General features: G+C 44.8%; 1 protein-coding gene across 2 annotated transcripts in view; it reads left to right on the top strand.

The window, feature by feature from the left end:
• LOC309561249 (ras GTPase-activating-like protein IQGAP2) overlaps positions 1-18438 on the top strand; it is a 506552-nt gene that overhangs the window by 183962 nt on the left and 304152 nt on the right. The gene's annotated exons all lie outside the window — the stretch shown is intronic.

Raw genomic sequence — 18438 nt, 5'->3', positions numbered from 1 at the left:
TCATATACGATCAGATGAAAAGCCCAGTAACCTGCATGTGATTCTAAGCAGTGGATGTCACGCTTCTCCTAAATATTACTGGTTTACAGTTGCCATAGACATAAGGCGGCTGATCAGATCAGCCATCACCCATGTGATTGTCTTGTTGAAAAACTATACATATTTTTTTTTGGGCTGATTTTGCAGAGTTTATGTACTGTATTTAAGCAGGTCTAGCATCTGACATACAGTTGTGCTCATACGTTTACATACCCTGGCAGAATTTATGATTTCTTGGCCAGTTTTCCGAGAATATGAATGATAAAACAAAAACCTTTCTTTCACTCGTGGTTAGTGTTTGCCTGAAGCCATTTATTATCAATCAACTGTGTTTACTCTTATAAAATCATAATGAAAACAGAAACTACCCAAATGACCCTGATCAAAAGTTTACATACCCTGGGGATTTTGTCCTGATGACATGCACACATGTTGACACAAAGGGGTTTGAATGGCTATTAAAGGTAACCATCCTCACCTGTGATCTGTTTGCTTGTAATTAGTGTGTGTGTCTAAAAGGTCAATGAGTTTCTGGACTCCTGACAGACCCTTGCATCTTTCATCCAGTGGTGCACTGAGGTTTCTGGATTCTGAGTCATGGGGAAAGCAAAAGAATTGTCAAAGGATCTGCGGGAAAAGGTAGTTGAACTGTATTAAACAGGAAAGGGATATAAAAAGATATCCAAGGAATCGAGAATGCCAATCAGCGGTGTTCAAACTCTAATCAAGAAGTGGAATATGAGGGGGTTCTGTTGAAACCAAACCAACAACTGCCAGGAAAATTGTTCGGGATGCAAAGAAAAACCCACAAATAACTTCAGGTGAAATTAGGGCTGGGCGATAAAACGATACCGATAGGTATCGCGATAGTCCCGTGCTCGATAGCAATAAGGAAACTTGCACGATAAATCAAAGTCCGCTCCGACGGGTTTCAAACTTTTAAAAATGGCGCCGCCCGGCGCCAACACGTCATTGCGCACGCGCCGCCGCCGCTCGGGAGAGGCCGGGAATAGCCGAAATTACACGAGCGGTGACGGCGCGTGCGCGATGACGTATCGGCGCCGGGCAGCGCCATTTTTAAAACGAAGGCGCCTCTGGAACAGGTAAGTGAAACAGCTTCACTACCTGCCGTTATGCAGGGCTGCGGGCATACTACAAGGGATGCAGTGCTGCGGGCATGGTCTACCTGTACCATGCCTACAGCACTGCATCTCCTGTAGTATGCCCACAACCCCGGATCCTCTTGTACCATGCCAGTCACCCTGCATTCTCCTGCACCATGCCAGTCACCCTGCATTCTCCTGCACCCTGCATTCTCCTGCACCATGCCCGCCACCCTGCATTCTCCTGCACCATGCCAGTCACCCTGCATTCTCCTGCACCATGCCAGTCACCCTGCATTCTCCTGCACCATGCCAGTCACCCTGCATTCTCCTGCACCATGCCAGTCACCCTGCATTCTCCTGCACCATGCCAGTCACCCTGCATTCTCCTGCACCATGCCAGTCACCCTGCATTCTCCTGCACCATGCCCGCCACCATGCATTCTCCTGCACCATGCCAGTCACCCTGCATTCTCCTGCACCATGCCAGTCACCCTGCATTCTCCTGCACCATGCCCGCCACCCTGCATTCTCCTGCACCATGCCAGTTACCCTGCATTCTCCTGCACCATGCCAGTCACCCTGCATTCTCCTGCACCATGCCAGTCACCCTGCATTCTCCTGCACCATGCCAGTCACCCTGCATTCTCCTGCACCATGCCAGTCACCCTGCATTCTCCTGCACCATGCCCGCCACCCTGCATTCTCCTGCCCCATGCCAGTCACCCTGCATTCTCCTGCACCATGCCAGTCACCCTGCATTCTCCTGCACCATGCCAGCCACCCTGCATACTCCTGCACCATGCCAGTCACCCTGCATACTCCTGCACCATGCCAGTCACCCTGCATTCTCCTGCACCATGCCAGTCACCCTGCATTCTCCTGCACCATGCCAGTCACCCTGCATTCTCCTGCACCATGCCAGTACCCTGCATTCTCCTGCACCATGCCCGCCGCCCTGCATTCTCACCCTAGGGTCCTTATTTTAAATGGGTAATAAAAAATATCAATATATATCGATATCGACCGATATGAAACACTGATATCGTGATACAGTTTTCAGCCATATCGCCCAGCCCTAGGTGAAATACAGGACTCTGAAAACATGTGGTGTGGCTGTTTTCAAGATGCACAAGAAGGAGGCACTTGAAGAAAGATGGGCTCCATGGTCGAGTCACCAGAAGAAAGCCATTACTATGTAAATGCCTCAAAGTATCCCACTTAAAATACGCCATACAGCACCGAGACCAGCCTCAAACCTTCTGGCACAAAGTTATTTGGAGTGCTGAGATCAAAATTGAGCTTTCTCTAGCGCTCATCGACAGACGTAGTCCTCGGTGATACACCACCTTCGGGTTATGTTACCTCCGCAGGAGCAGGACTAGACAGGAAATTAAAAAGCTCTGGCCACACCCTAGGGGCAGTCCCAGAGGGTATATCCTCTCTCTCTCTGCCTCAGCAAATCAGTTATTTTCTGTCTAGTTAGGAGTAAGGACCTAGATACCTTGCTGGGATCTTAGGTCCTGGCAAGAAATTTTTTTCTAAAAGGATTTTTGGACAGCTTTTTTTCTCCAGTGTTCCTGTGAGATCTTCAAGCAAGAAAGCTGAACTGGGCGACGGGCTGGATGTTGAGATCCGGTGGTCACCCCAGTTCAGCCTACGAGCGCGTGCAGGCCATAGCTCCGCGCTGAGTCGGCCGCGACAAAGTCCCATTAAAGGACTGAACCCGCGAGTTAAACGTCTCGCTGAAACGCCAAAGACCATGAGTCACGGCGTCTGTATCGGTCGACAGCCCTCCCGCCCCGGTGGAGAGGGGTACTGTCAGGAGTTGGTGCCCGCCTGGTTCCGGTATGGTGAGTAGTATGTTCCCCCTGTTTTCCCTGACGGGTTTTGTGGTGAACGCGGGCCCCTCTCTGTATGGTAAGAAAGAGTTCTTTCTATCCTATAACATGTCACAAATCCTCCTACTTTGAGTGTGATTTTATGTGTGCAAAAGCCAGGAGGCTTGGTTTGGGAGCTAACAATCTATTGTATACATGTTTTAAAGATGTAATCTGTGGCATTCTGGGAATCTTATGGGTTAAGTATAAGCTACCTACCAGTCAGAAGCCACGGACATGTAGACTGCCTTCCAAGTCAGATCTCCAGCTAATAGCAGGCCTCCCGAACGGCCATGCGGTCCGCCAGGGCCGGTACCGCCAAACACGCCATATCCCCATGCAGAGAGAGTGTTGTGTGCCTGCAGCACACCGCTAGTCAGCACAGGCCGCCGCCATTTTTTTTGCTGGATCGCACGAGCCGCCATTTTGGCGTAGCCTCGTGTCTCCAGCATGGGGGCGGCCATGTTTTAGGTGATTCTACACCTCGTGGAGCTTGGGGGAGGCGCCGGAAGGCGTACAGAGGGGCGGAGCCGCCTCCTTTCTTCCTGGGCAGCCAGCCAAAAGACTTCCTGTTTGTCTAAGACAGCGCTGTAAGCTGTTGCAGTTCAACTCTGAACATCAAGTGGTGAGCCTGGGGGTCTATCTCTCTCTCTCTCGATCGATAGGGATCCCTAGCAGGTAACACTAAGGGGTTTTTTGTGGCGCTGAGGGTCAAAAAAAAAAAAAAAGTTTTTTCTTTACTTTGAATTATATCATCCAGGAAGTAACTGGAGTTATTATGGACCCTGCCACACAGATTCCCCCACCTGTTTCCCTCGAGGGGGCCTCGGGACCCGCCGGTGTACAGAGTATAGAGTCATTTACAGCAATTTTGGAGTCTATGGTGGCTCGGGTGGAGGCGGCCTGTCAGGGACGGGGGTCAAGGAAGCGACCCCCGCCTACCCCTATACTATCTGACACCTCTGACTCTGATTCAGAGATGGTCACTGCAGTTGCAGGTTCCTCTGCAAGGGTTGCTATCCCAGGTAAAGCCCCCTCAGACAGTGAGGAGGACGCTTCTTCTCCTGCTATAATTCAGGAAGAAGCATTGGTGGACGCACTAGTTGTGGCAGTGCAAGAAACCTTAAAACTTGAGGCTTTACCGGCAGAGGCAACTGAAACAGAGAGGCCTTTTGGGACTAATAAGCCCATCAAGACGGCGAAGGCTTTTCCTGTACCTAAATGTTTTGGAAATCAGATTAAAGGAGAATGGGAACATTCTAAACGTACCTTTACTATTTCCAAGCGTATTGCTAGACGCTATCCGTTTGAGGAATCCATCATTAAGAAATGGACGGTACCACCAGTCGTGGATCCGCCTATTTCCAGGCTGAATAAAGCCACGGTTATCCCAGTGGAGGACACTTCGTCCTTTAAGGATCCGGTGGATCGAAAGATAGAAGCGGAGTCCCGCACTATCTTTTCTCTGATAGGGTCAGCATTTAGACCAGTAATTGTTATTGGTCTAGTTTCCCAGACACTTACAGAATGGGCGAAGATGGTACGCCAAGATCTTAGGGGAAAAGATATTCCCCAGGAGACATCTGATTTGATAGAACAGATCATACAAGGGCTACGGTTTATCTGTGACGCAGCCTTGGACACTACTCCCTTGTTAGGGCATGCATCTAAGTTAGCAGTGATCCTCAGACGTGTGCTGTGGTTAAAATGCTGGTCAGCTGACCTAGGTTCCAAAAAGACTTTGACCAATCTCCCTTTCCAGGGGAATCGTCTATTTGGAGCCAACCTAGATGAAATCATTAAGGATGCCACCGGGGGCAAGAGTACTTTTTTGCCACAGGCTGCAAAAGCTAAGGAACCTCGCAATAAGCGAGGACCTTTCTTTACCGCCCATAAAGGACGCCCGGCTGGTACTTCCGGGAAAGGCAAGACTCCTCCAGGAGGGTTCAAGAAGGGCTGGTCGGACAAGCAGAGGACCAACCCAGCCAAACCCGAAGTAAAGGAGTACACAGCCTGAAGGTGCGCCCCCACCCAATTTCAGGGTGGGGGGACGTTTTCACCGGTATTCAGGACATTAGATCGAGCATCAACCACTACTACCGGTGCGATTCTTCCCTTCCAACATTTAAGTACAGGAAGCGGTAGTTACCGTTCCCTGTATAGATCTTTTCCTTTACCTTTTCCTAAGATTAGTCCCGATACCTCACAGGAATCGGATCTGATTGACCAGATAGGCCAAGTAGCCTCTAGTCGGGTGACTTCGGTCCCTGAGGTTCAACCAGAAAAGATCACCTTGCCTGATAACTATCAGGTATCTGATAAATGTGTGGGAACAGAAAACGACCAGACTTTCTCGGATGGTCGGGGCCAGATACCTCTAGGGACGCCTGGTTCAGATCCAATCAGCGCCAGTGGTCCTAGAAATTCTAGGCTGGCCTCTTCAAGCCGGCCTGGCCGACTTGGACAGGTTAGTCGCAGACGTTCCGTGGGAACTTCGTCTCAGGGAGTGTCTGTAGTCTCAAGGACCTATTTACCTTCGTGCTTTACAGTCGCTGGTTTTAATGGCCTGGCCATTGAGACCCAAGTACTGAAGGACAGAGGTTTGTCTACTTCTGTCATTCCTACCCTTATTAAAGCAAGGAAAGCGACTTCCAGCAAAGTCTATTATCACACATGGAAGACTTATATTGCGTGGTGCGAATCTTTAGGATTTCCTCCACGTACCTATTCGGTGTCTCGAATATTGGCCTTTTTGCAACAAGGGGTTGAGCAGAAGCTAGCCTTGAGCACCATCAAGGGTCAAGTTTCAGCATTAGCAATCTTCTTTCAGAAACCTTTAGCTACCAAATCCTTGGTGCGGAATTTCATCCAGGGGGTGCGGCACCTGGCTCCTCCAGTCCGCGCGCCCTTACCGCCCTGGGATCTTAATTTGGTTTTGTCGGTTCTACAGAAACCTCCCTTTGAAAACATCAGGGAGATTCCCTTGCTTACTTTATCCCAGAAGGTGGTCTTCTTGGTGGCTATTACTTCTGCTCGCAGGGTGTCAGAACTGGCTGCATTATCATGCCAGTCCCCATACCTAGTGATTCATAGGGATAAGGTAGTACTTCATCCTAAGCCATCTTTTCTTCCTAAGGTGGTTTCAGATTTTCATCTGAATGAAGATATTGTACTACCTTCCTTGTGTCCTCAGCCCAAGCATCATCGGGAACATGCGTTGCATTCCTTGGATGTGGTTCGGGCAATCAGGGTATACCTGAAAGCTACGGAATCATTCCGTAAGACGGATTCACTTTTTGTGATCACGGATGGCCCCAGAAAGGGTCTGCCTGCATCTGCCGCGACCATTGCCAAATGGATTAGACAAACGGTGGTACAGGCTTATTCTATTAAGGGTCAGAGTCCTCCGTTCCCTGTTAGGGCGCACTCCACTCGAGCGCTCAGTACTTCCTGGGCCTTTCGCCATCAGGCGTCAGTGGTCCAGGTATGTAAGGCGGCCACTTGGTCGTCGGTACATACCTTTACTAAATTCTATAAAATTGATGTGACGGCATCGGCGGATGCCTCATTTGGCCGCAAGGTTTTGCAGGCCGCAATTTGAGGAGACCGGTGGTCTACCTCGAGGGTTTTTTTCTGTTTGAAAAATTTTTTTGTTGAGTCTCATCATTAAGGATGAGCATTGTAAACTTCTAGTTGGCACCGGTTGGGCCTTCTAGATTGGGATTTGATTTCCATTTTCCCACCCCTCAGTTGTGATACTGCTCTGGGACGTCCCGAAGGTGGTGTATCACCGAGGACTACGTCTGTCGATGAGCGCTAGAGAAAAATGGATTTTTGTAAAATCTTACCGTAAAATCCTTTTCTCTTAGCTCATCGACAGACGTAGTCCCCGCCCCTCTGTTTTGGAGTTGGGTTGGGTTAAATTCTCTAAGCACTGCTTTTTCACATAACTGATTTGCTGAGGCAGAGAGAGAGAGGATATACCCTCTGGGACTGCCCCTAGGGTGTGGCCAGAGCTTTTTAATTTCCTGTCTAGTCCTGCTCCTGCGGAGGTAACATAACCCGAAGGTGGTGTATCACCGAGGACTACGTCTGTCGATGAGCTAAGAGAAAAGGATTTTACGGTAAGATTTTACAAAAATCAATTTTTTTGGCCACAACCATAAATGCTACATTTGGAGAGGAGTCAACAAGGCCTATGATGAAAGGTACACCATTCCTACTGTGAAACACGGAGGTGGGTTGCTGATGGTTTGGGGATGTGTGAGCTACAAAGGTACCTGAAATTTGGTCAAAATTGATGGCAAGATTAATGCAGTTTATCAAAAAATACTGCAGGAAAATTTGCATTCATCAGCCCGGAAGCTGCGCATGGGACGTACTTGGACATTCCAACATGACAATGATCCTAAACACAAGGGCAAGCCGACCTGTTATTGGCTACAGCAGAATAAAGTGAAGGTTCTGGAGTGGCCATCTCAGTCTCCTGACCTCAATATCATTGAGCCACGCTGGGGTGATCTCAAACATGCAGTTAATGCAAGACAGCCCAATAATTTACAGGAACTGGAGGCTTTTTGCCAGAAAGAATGGGCAGCTTCACCATCTGAGAAGATAATGAGCATCATCCACAAATGCCACAAAAGACTTCAAACTGTCATTGATGTTAAAGGGGGCAATACACAGTATTAAGAAATGGGGTATGTAAACTTTTGATCAGGGTCATTTGGGTAGTTTGTTGTCATTCTGATTTTAAAAAGAGTAAACACAGTTGATTGATAATAAATGGCTTCAGCCAAACACTAACCATGAGTAAAAGAAAAGTTTTTGTGTTTTCATTCATATTCTCTGAAAAATGGCAAAGAAATCATTAATTCTGTCAGGGTGTGTAAACTTATGAGCACAACTGTATCTTGTTATGATAAGTACATGCAAGTTTATAACACTTATAGGTACAGTGCCTTGCGAAGTATTCGGCCCCCTTGAACTTTTCAAACTTTTGCCACATTTCAGGCTTCAAACATAAAGATATAAAACTGTAATTTTTTGTGAAGAATCAACAAGTGGGACACAATCATGAAGTGGAACGAAATTTATTGGATATTTCAAACTTTTTTAACAAATAAAAAACGGAAAAATTGTGCTTGCAAAATTATTCAGCCCCCTTAAGTTAATACTTTGTAGCGCCACCTTTTGCTGCGATTACAGCTGTAAGTCGCTTGGGGTATGTCTCCATCAGTTTTGCACATCGAGAGACTGAAATTTTTGCCCATTCCTCCTTGCAAAACAGCTCGAGCTCAGTGAGGTTGGATGGAGAGCATTTGTGAAGAGCGGTTTTCAGTTCTTTCCACAGATTTTTGATTGGATTCAGGTCTGGACTTTGACTGGGCCATTCTAACACCTGGATATGTTTATTTGTGAACCATTCCATTGTAGATTTTTCTTTATGTTTTGGGTCATTGTCTTGTTGGAAGACAAATCTCCGTCCCAGTCTCAGGTCTTTTGCAGATTCCATCAGGTTTTCTTCCAGAATGGTCCTGTATTTGGCTCGATCCATCTTCCCATCAATTTTAACCATCTTCCCTGTCCCTGCTTAAGAAACGCAGGCCCAAACCATGATGCTGCCACCACCATGTTTGACAGTGGGAATGGTGTGTTCAGGGTGATGAGCTGTGTTGCTTTTATGCCAAACATAACGTTTTGCATTGTTGCCAAAAAGTTCGATTTTGGTTTTATCTGACCAGAGCACCTTCTTCCACATGTTTGGTGTGTCTCCCAGGTGGCTTGTGGCAAACTTTAAATTACACTTTTTATGGATATTTTTAAGAAATGGCTTTCTTCTTGCCACTCTTCCATAAAGGCCAGATTTGTGCAGTATACGACTGATTGTTGTCCTATGGACAGAGTCTCCCACCTCAACTGTAGATCTCTGCAGTTCATCCAGAGTGATCATGGGCCTCTTGGCTGCATCTCTGATCAGTCTTCTCCTTGTACGAGCTGAAAGTTTAGAGGGACGGCCAGGTCTTTGTAGATTTGCAGTGGTCTGATACTCCTTCCATTTCAATATTATTGCTTGCACAGTGCTCCTTGGGATGTTTAAAGCTTGGGAAATCTTTTTGTATCCAAATCCGGCTTTAAACTTCTCCACAACACCATCTCGGACCTGCCTGATGTGTTCCTTGTTCTTCATGATGCTCTCTGCGCTTTGAACGGACCTCTGAGACTATCACAGTGCAGGTGCATTTATACAGAGACTTGATTACACACAGGTGGATTCTATTTATCATCATTAGTCATTTAGGTCAACTTTGGATCATTCAGAGATCCTCGCTGAACTTCTGGAGAGAGTTTGCTGCACTGAAAGTAAAGGGGCTGAATAATTTTTCACTCCCAATTTTTCAGTTTTTTATTTGTTAACAAAGTTTGAAATATCCAATAAATTTCGTTCCACTTCATGATTGTGTCCCACTTGTTGATTCTTCACAAAAAAATACAGTTTTTATATATTTGTTTGAAGCCTGAAATGTGGCAAAAGGTCAAAAAGTTCAAGGGGGCCAAATACTTTCGCAAGGCACTGTATATACACTGCTCAAAAAAATTAACACTTAAAAAAAACATACCAGATCTAAACGAGAAAAATATAATGCTGGATAAATGTAATGCTGGAAATCTATATTGATATGGACTGGCATAACATTCTCCACGGCTTCTCCAGACCATTTTATGTCTGTCACATGTGCTCAAGGTGAACTTGCTCTCATCTCTGAAAAGCACAGGGTGCCAGTGGTGAACCTGCCAATCCTGGTGTTCAATGGCAAATGCCAATCGAGCTCCACAGTGCAGGGCAGTGAGCACAGGGCCCACTGTAGGACATCAAGCCCTCAGGCCACCCTCACGAAGTCTGTTTCTAATTGTTTGGTCAGAGACATTCACACCAGTGGCCTGCTGGAGGTCATTTTGTAGGGCTCTGGCAGTGCTCTTCCTGTTCCTCCTTGCACAAAGGAGCAGATACTGGTCGTGCTGATGGGTTAAGGACCTTCTACGGCCCTGTCCAGCTCTCCTAGATGAACTGCCTGTCTCTTGGAATCTCCTCCATGCTCTTGAGACTGTGTTGGGAGAGACAGCAAACCTTATGGCAATGGCATGTAATGATGTGCCATCTTGGAAGAGTTGGACTGCCTCTGCAACCTCTAGAGGGTCCAGTTATTGCCTCATGCTACCAGTAGGGACACAAACCCTAGCCAAATGCAAAACTAGTGAAAAACAGTCCGAAAACTTTAGTAGGGAAAAAAAATGTCAGTGGCCTCCACCTGTAAAACCATTCCTGTTTGAGGTCGTCTCACTTTTGCCCATCTAGTGCACCGTTTATTAATTTCATTAACACCAAAGCAGCGAAAACTGATTTTCAACATCCTCTGCTACTTAACTGACCAGATCGGTATCCCAGGAGTTTAATTGACTTGATGCTATACTCTGATTAAAAAGTGTCCCTTTAGTTTTTTTTGAGCAGTGTATTACCTCAGAAAAATCACAGTACTCCCCCTGACAATGCCTTTTGTCTGCTTTTCTGCCCAGAAGGTTGGTGCTATCTTTATCCAGGGTCAGAACCTTCTTTCTAGATGAGGTACTGGCTCGGAGTAGCATGTAAATCCTGGTGCCTATGCAGTTCCTGTGCAAATCAGACTTTTGCCTTCCATTACAATGTTACAATCTGATTACTGGGAAAGAATAGACTGAGGAAATGCTTCCTACTGCCTGGAGCAGACTGATGACATCTCAAACTAGGAAAAAATGCTTGACTGGAGCTCAAGCTCGCCTCTTTATTCACATGGACAGGAATGCTCTACTAAGCAGAAAGCTCATGTGTATAGATATGCTGGCTACTGTGTGAGGGTTCTCATATCTAGGTTTATTGGCATCCCTACTTTATCTGATGGAATCACCAAAGTTCACTGAATTGAAAGAAAGTTGAAATTATTGGGGTATCAGACCTGTATGGCATTTGGGAGACTCCGCTGTTGCTTTTCTGGCTATTTCCACAGATCACCTTTTTCCAATCCACTTTAAGGAGATGCTGCCAGTGCTTTAAATGTTATAAACCACAAGCATTAGAAGACCATGTATACCTTCCTCTCTGGCGGTCCTGTCCTACAACTCCATCTTTTAGCTCTGAAGCTTTGGAAAGTGTCTTCCATATTTAACACTTCTGGGGGTGTCCAGATCCCTGCCATGTGCCGGTTCTTTTCTCTGAACCCATATATCCATACTGAATCCGTCAGTGACATATGAGGTCAGTGGAAGGAACCGGTGCACAGCAGAGGACGTAGGGATTTGTCACTCTTGGAAGTGTTGAGAGCTGAAGAGGCTTTCTGGAGCTGCACTGCTGGAATGGGGTAGAGGTAGGAGAAACATGCCACCGAATAGGAGAGTGTATGCTCTTTGATTGAAAAACCTTGACAGAGTCTTTATAAAGGGAACGTGTGAGGAGAGAACAGTGGGAGCGATTATTGCAGTCTTGCTTTTTAAACATTCAGCCTCTGAAGCTTTTATCCTGAGCATTATTTTATTACTGAGCAAGTACGTTACCTGTAGAAAGTATGCACCCAATAATTGAAAAGTCTGAACATCTGCCCTTCATACTTGTTGAGGCCAGTGACCTAACCATGGTGAATCCTGTACAATAAAAAAATAAATAAATGAAAAAAGTCCACATTGGCAACACTTCTAATTTATTCATAAAGCTTTTACTTTAAAGCCCAAGTCCATGATATTAGCAACTCCTCCCTCCCACCCTCCTAATCGCTGGTATTCGAAAAAAGAACCCATGGTCTCATGAGACTCTCTCTCTCTCTTCTATTTACATCCTGAGGTCCTTATTCAGGTTTCCAAATTATTGCCTGCTATCCTATTGGTGTGGGCAGCCCTTCAGGTGGCCTCTCTTATGCCTCGTACACACGCATCGATTATTGGCCGGGAATTTTCGGCCAACGTCCGATCGGCCGGTTTTCGGCTTGTTAGTATGATGCTTCCGACAACCGACTCCGACTTTTTGGCCGAAAAAAATCTGGTGTGCAGGCTATAAAATTTTTGTTGGCCGTCAACACAGCGGCCGATTTTCCGTCAGTCAGTACAGATTTCGGCAGACAAAAATCTGATGAGCAAGACTGGGCATGCTCAGAGAAGAAAAAACACACGGAAAGTAAACCAGCACATGACATCACTTCTGAAGTAGATTTTTGTTGGCCGAGAAAATTCGTGTGCAGTCTAGGCACATTCCAACCAACAAAACACCACTCTGGACAAAAGTCGGACGATCGGTCGGCCAATAATCGTTGCGTGTACGAGGCATTAGTCTCTAGAGGCAGGAGAACTCACAAGGGCGTGATGGGACCATGCCCAAGCAGATAATGAGCAGGGGACAATGTCTGCTCCCTGAGGTGTTTGGAATCAAGACTGATTCTCAGTTCACACTGGTGCAACATGAGATCCGAATTGTAAGAGCACAAGTCACATGACCTGTCAAATTAAATGTTTCCCTTTGAGAGCCGTCTTAACTGATCTGACACAAGTCGCTCTAACTTTAGAAAAGGTTCCTGCACTACTTTGGTCTGACTTGTATACAACTTCAACGCCACAGAGCGTAAAAAGTCACATTGTCGGGATCAAAGTCGGACTGAAGTTGCAGGGCAAAGTCAGATCGGAAGTCGAGCGACTTTAATTTCAGAGCAGTGTCAATCTGGGCTGAGGAGTGAAAGAATTTGTGCAAATGTGAGGCTGATTGTTAAAGCCCAATCCCCTAACACCCCCCCGCCCCCCCACCCCCTTGATTTTTTGGTTGAGTATATAACAAATCTAACTAACTGCAGAAAGGAACTGCTGCGGGTGACCGGTGTGGGGGGCGGGGGTTGGATTGGGCTTTACGATATACCCAAACAATTTTGTTTAGATGGACTTTAGTAATAAAGCTATTTAGATGACTTTTTATAAGGTTTTCGTTTTTTTCGATTTTGTTCTGTTTATCACCGTACTAGATCACAACTGAAATTCTGCATCTGCACTAGCTATACTCAAAATGCTTCTAGGGGATTTTAGCTGGTCTATTGGCCTGTATCTGTGTTTGAGGCTGGAGTGCTTTTTGAGTTCAGAGCGTGTCTGTAATTTGTTCCTGTTTATCAGTCCAGCAGTTGGCACATAAAGCATGGCAGGAACATTTTATTCATGGGTTTGGAGACAACATGGGAGTGAAGTGTGCTTTTATCATCATTCTGTATTTGTAGAGCTTTTTGTTATTTCAGTGGCATCAGAGCGGAACTCCATACAGATAAATGTTTGCTTCACTTGCAGTGCAAAGAGTGGATCTGTGTGTGGGATATCTTCACTTTGTGTGTTTCTGTGAAAATGGAAGAAAAAGAAATTGTATTGTTGGCTACACTGGCATTGTGCAGTCCATTATTCAGGGAAACCGCATGACATTGTTCTAATGGGCCCGATGACAACACTGTGCAGTGACAGAGCTTGTTTGAGCATGTTCCAGTTACTCTAAAGTGCACCTGCCTTTTTATGAGTCTTATGGGTGTTATGCCTCATTTGCTGGTAGTGTTTATTCCCCAAGTGCTGTGGTCTAGCTTTAGTCTTTAGGAATCCATTTGTATGTACAATATTAACTAATAGTCTGCAGCAGTCACGGGTACCAGACCAAAATGTGATTTTTAAAAACGGACTACACTGACAGCCATGTTTCTTTTTTTTTTTTAACATATGTTTATTGGAGTTTTTCAGATATACAAACATACAAGATTAGAACTCACAGGTAGAATCAGTAAAACTGATGACTTTATGGATACATTCAGTGTGAGTAAGGCCCCTTTCACACAGTGTAGTCAGTCGGCGGACTCAGTTTTTCTCAGCGGGGGATCAATCCATCGATCCTCCGCTGAGCAGGCGGATAGCAGCTGTGTCTCCGCGCTGTGTGTGGAGACAGAGCTGTCAGGTCCCGCTGTTCTCTATGGGGGAATCGGATGGGAACGGACCGTCTGTCTGTTCTCATCCGATCCGATCCACTGGACGGATGGACAATAGGGTTTCCATCCGTCCAGATTTGACGTATATCGGATGTCAGCGGACATGTCTCCGCTGACATCCGATGCCCCATAGAGATACATGGGGCGTTCGTTCAGATCTGCCAAAAAACTGACAGGCGGATCTGAACGGTCCGCCTGTGTGAAAGGGGCCTGACAGCTAAAGGCTGTATCTTGTGTTAACAACAGTTACTTAATGCAACAGGTTGATAATAAAGTTTTACCGCGGTAAAGGCAAGGTAGAGAAAAACCTGAACAAACTAGAGACCTGGAAAGTAGTACAAATATAACAAATTATTGTGGCTGGTATGTCGTTTGTTACATTTCTAACAAGCTGATGTAAACCAATCATAGTAGTATATAGTGAACACCTGAACAACTTAAAAACAAAAAATTTTACAGTGGACTGATATGAATTTCCTCCGACTTAGCAAATTTTAAAAAATCCCAACAAATTTGATAAATTAGCTTTGTTATACCACTTCGTGTATTGAAAAGATGTCAAGACAGCCATGTTTAACTGATTTATTGTATGCTATAGCAGTGGTCCTCAACTCCGGTCCTCAGGGCCCACTAACAGGCCAGATTTTAAGTATTACCTTGGGGAGATGCAGACTAGATTACTGCAATCACTGAGCAGCAAATGATTTGACCTGGGATGTATTTCAGTTATCTTGCAAATCTGGCCTGTTAGTGGGCCCTGTAGGCCAGGGTTGAGGACCACTGTACTATAGGACAGGTGGAATTAGTTTTAAATTAGTACTTCCACTGGACATGATGGGCAGAATGGGTAAACAGGTTATGGTAATATTAAAGGACAACTGTCATTTTGGTTTTTGTATCATTTAAGCATGCCCCACCTCTTGGGTCTAGCCTGCCTGATCCAGTACTTACCTTCATCCATGTTCCAGTGATCTTCACTGTGTGACCCCCTGACCTTTTTTCTGAAAGCATTGTTGCCAAGTCCTCTTCATCCCACATGCTAGTGGTCCCATTCATACCTGTGGGGAAAAGCCATGCTCCACAAAACCTCTGGAGTTTGCTATGAGCCACTGAAATGAATGGGGCCACAAGGCGCATGTACTGGATCACAGTTTAGTTAAATCGGATCCGTAAGTGATTAATGCTGACTGTTATGGCTCCCTGTACCTTCCTTGCGGTCTCCGAAAGGCCACAAATGTCAGTTTGTTTAATCTGGGAGAACAGTAAGGGCCAAAGCTGGTACTGAAACACAGGGTGGCCTGCTCCTTTTTTATGCTTTGAATTTTTGCTTTTTCCCACACGTTTAGAAAAACCTTGATCAGTGTGAAATGATGGGTCAGCATATCCTGTTTATATGTGCTGTCTTTTATTTTGCTACCAGAAATCTGAGGAGGATTGGAGAAGCATAGTAAAGTCATTCTAAAATGATGTCAGCCATAAATGTCTGTTCTTCTTTTCTTGATGATTAATCATCTCTGAAAGAAGTTAAACTACTAGTGTGTAATATAGATCAAAGTCTGGAGATTACAGATTTAAAATCTATACTCTGAGAATTTTTTTTTTTTTTTTTAAATGACACTCTTCATTACTTTTTATATTTTTATTTAGTTTTAGCTTTGAATAAAATGCCCAACAGTACATATACTGTCTGATCAGAATAACAGGCTTGTTTGTTAAAGAGGAAAAAGACGCAGAACAAAAGTGGGGTTGTTGCCAATAGAGATCAGTCAAGTTTCAGCTTAAGAGCCCATTCACACAGGGGTGACACGACTTGCCGGGGCGACCTGTGAAGTCGCGGTGCACAGCGCGACATGCACGGACTTCCTATCAGTCAATGCAAGTCACCTCCAGGTCACCCCAAAGTAGTACAGGACCCTTTTTCTAAGTCGGAGCGACTTGTGACGCTCCTATTAGAACGGGTCCTGTGCTAATCAATGGCAGGCGACCCACCGCACTAGTGTAAATGGGAACTAATTGTATGAAAAAGAAAGAAATACAAGAAAAACACTATATTAAGTTGCTGTGGGCAACAGTCCATATTCTATTCTTTTTTTCAGCTTTTTATAATCCGCAGTGAGTGCATTTTCAGAAATACTGTATCATTTAAATTTCTCTTGAAGGATAAATATAGCTTTATTATAGACAACTCTGACCCTTTCAAGAAAATGTGCTAATAGAAATATGGAGGCTGACATTATTACCTACTATTCTGATATTGCTAGTTATCTGACTGTCATGCAAATCTGGCATAAAATACCAGTACATAAAATACTTTAACCACTGCCATCATTGCTGGGACTACTATCCCAGTTGGATATCATTTGGAGTCCTTCCACTGGCATGCCCTATGGCCCTCAAAGTGTCCACCAGACACAATGGAACACAGATTGTTGTCCTTGGCTGCTGTGCATGGGCCTGGTATCATGTAAACATGGTGACCAATCACAGAGATCACACATCAGTTGTTGGCTTTCATTCATAGCTATTATGCACTATTTTGATTATCTCTGTGATCGGTCACAGTGATCACATGGTACAGGGCCAGTCACTGTGGACATATTACCTTGTTATAGCTGTTGCCAATCACAGCTATCACAGTTGTACACAATGGCACATGAATGGATGCCATTCACAGTGATCATTGCTGTAATAAGCGATCAAAGTGTTAAAATCCCTATCATAAAATATAAAAAAAGTGAAGCGCTAATAATAAAATTATTAAACCATGATCATAAATTGCAAAATTTTGTGTGAAAAATGATTCATAAAAGTGTCCATAAAAACCATTAGTATACCATGATCATAAATTGCAAAAGTTCATGTATAAAATACTGTGAAATGTCCATAAAAATTGTGCAACATATATAAAATGTGATAAGTGAAACAGACTCCGTGAAGAGAAGCACCACAAATCCTAGCAGTGGAAAGAAAAAATCTTCCCTAATCCTAGATAAGTGCAAACACCAAAAAAAAAAAAAGAAGAAAACCTGTTGATCTTGCCAGAGATCCAGTGCAGTCTTGTGCACCCAGGTTACTTCCATGAACTATAGAACTCCTACCCATTGGCCATCCCCGCCTGGAAAAGACCGTGATTACTGCTAGTGGCTATAGCAGCCGCTAGCTATAGTTGCAAGAGAATACAGCAGGCTGGTTTTACCCAAGTTGGTATACCGATCACCTTGGTATATTCAGCCTGCCCAATAACGATTCAAATCTCAAACTGTGTAAGGCCAGCCTAAGTTCCCCTCATCCTCATCTCATTGTTAGGCAGAGTAAATACTTTTTGAATTGTGATACAGCCTGCCAATTCTCAATTTCTCACCTAGACAAGGATGACGTAGAGATTGGCCACCCGCTTCCTTCTGGGGTGTCCTTGTAACACATTCCAGAAGACAGTGTGTCAGTGAAGGAATTTCCATCCAATGCACAGTGCATGTACAAGGTCCCATGGCGCATATGCTCAAAAAAAAAAAAAGAATGTTCAGGTTGGTGTCATGGAAGCTTAGCGGCGCAGATGGGCTACATAGACTAGGGAGAATATTTATTATGCTTGACCTTTAGAAACCTTTTTTACAGAGAAAATTCAGTTTTTCGCTAGGTAGGGTGAAATTCATCTTTATTGGTTTGTAGGTGCTCTACAAAGAATCTGGACTCTGACAGTCTTAGTGATATTCTCTGACAGTCTTGGTAATATTATGAACTTATTTGAACTAAATAGTCAGCCATTGTATGTAGGTGTTCTATTTTGGGGAGGGAAGTAAAGGGCAGAAGACAGAATTCTTAAATTTTGTCTTGTGTTATATATCAGAACTGACTGTTTTTATTGAGTCTGCAAGTGGTTGTAAACCCTTACATATACCTAGTTAAGTGACTAGTAGAGATGAAACAAATCCTCCTACATAAGTTGCATCTGTTTATCTGTAGTCCAGAATTTATAAAGCTTGTATGAGAGTTCAGAAAAAGGGGGTGGAGAGTTGAAGTTACACTCTGCAGAGCTCAGTGATGAGAGCTGTGAGCAAATTGGAGGGAAGGGACACCCCCCCCCCCCCCCCCCCCTCACACAGGAACAGAGCTGAGGTGGTGAATCAGCTCGAACTCCCTCCCCTGTCACCATTTTTTTCTTGGTGTCAGGAAAAGTTGTCAGACATCATTTCTGCTGATAGCAGAAGAACGAATCAGCAGACAGAAATTATACTCAGTGCTCTTAATTGAGATAAGTACAAACTATAGAGGGATTTAATTTGGAAATTTGTCATGTCTGAGGTTTACAACCACTTTAAGCCGTGTGATCAATTCCTGATTATAGATCTTTCAGAAACCTTTATTAAGTCTGAGTGGTCCATCTCTTTATAATGC

This window comes from Pelophylax lessonae (assembly GCF_965119305.1).
Source record: "Pelophylax lessonae genome assembly, chromosome: 1".
Lineage (NCBI taxonomy): Eukaryota > Metazoa > Chordata > Amphibia > Anura > Ranidae > Pelophylax > Pelophylax lessonae.
This window is presented reverse-complemented; position numbering and strand designations above follow the sequence as displayed.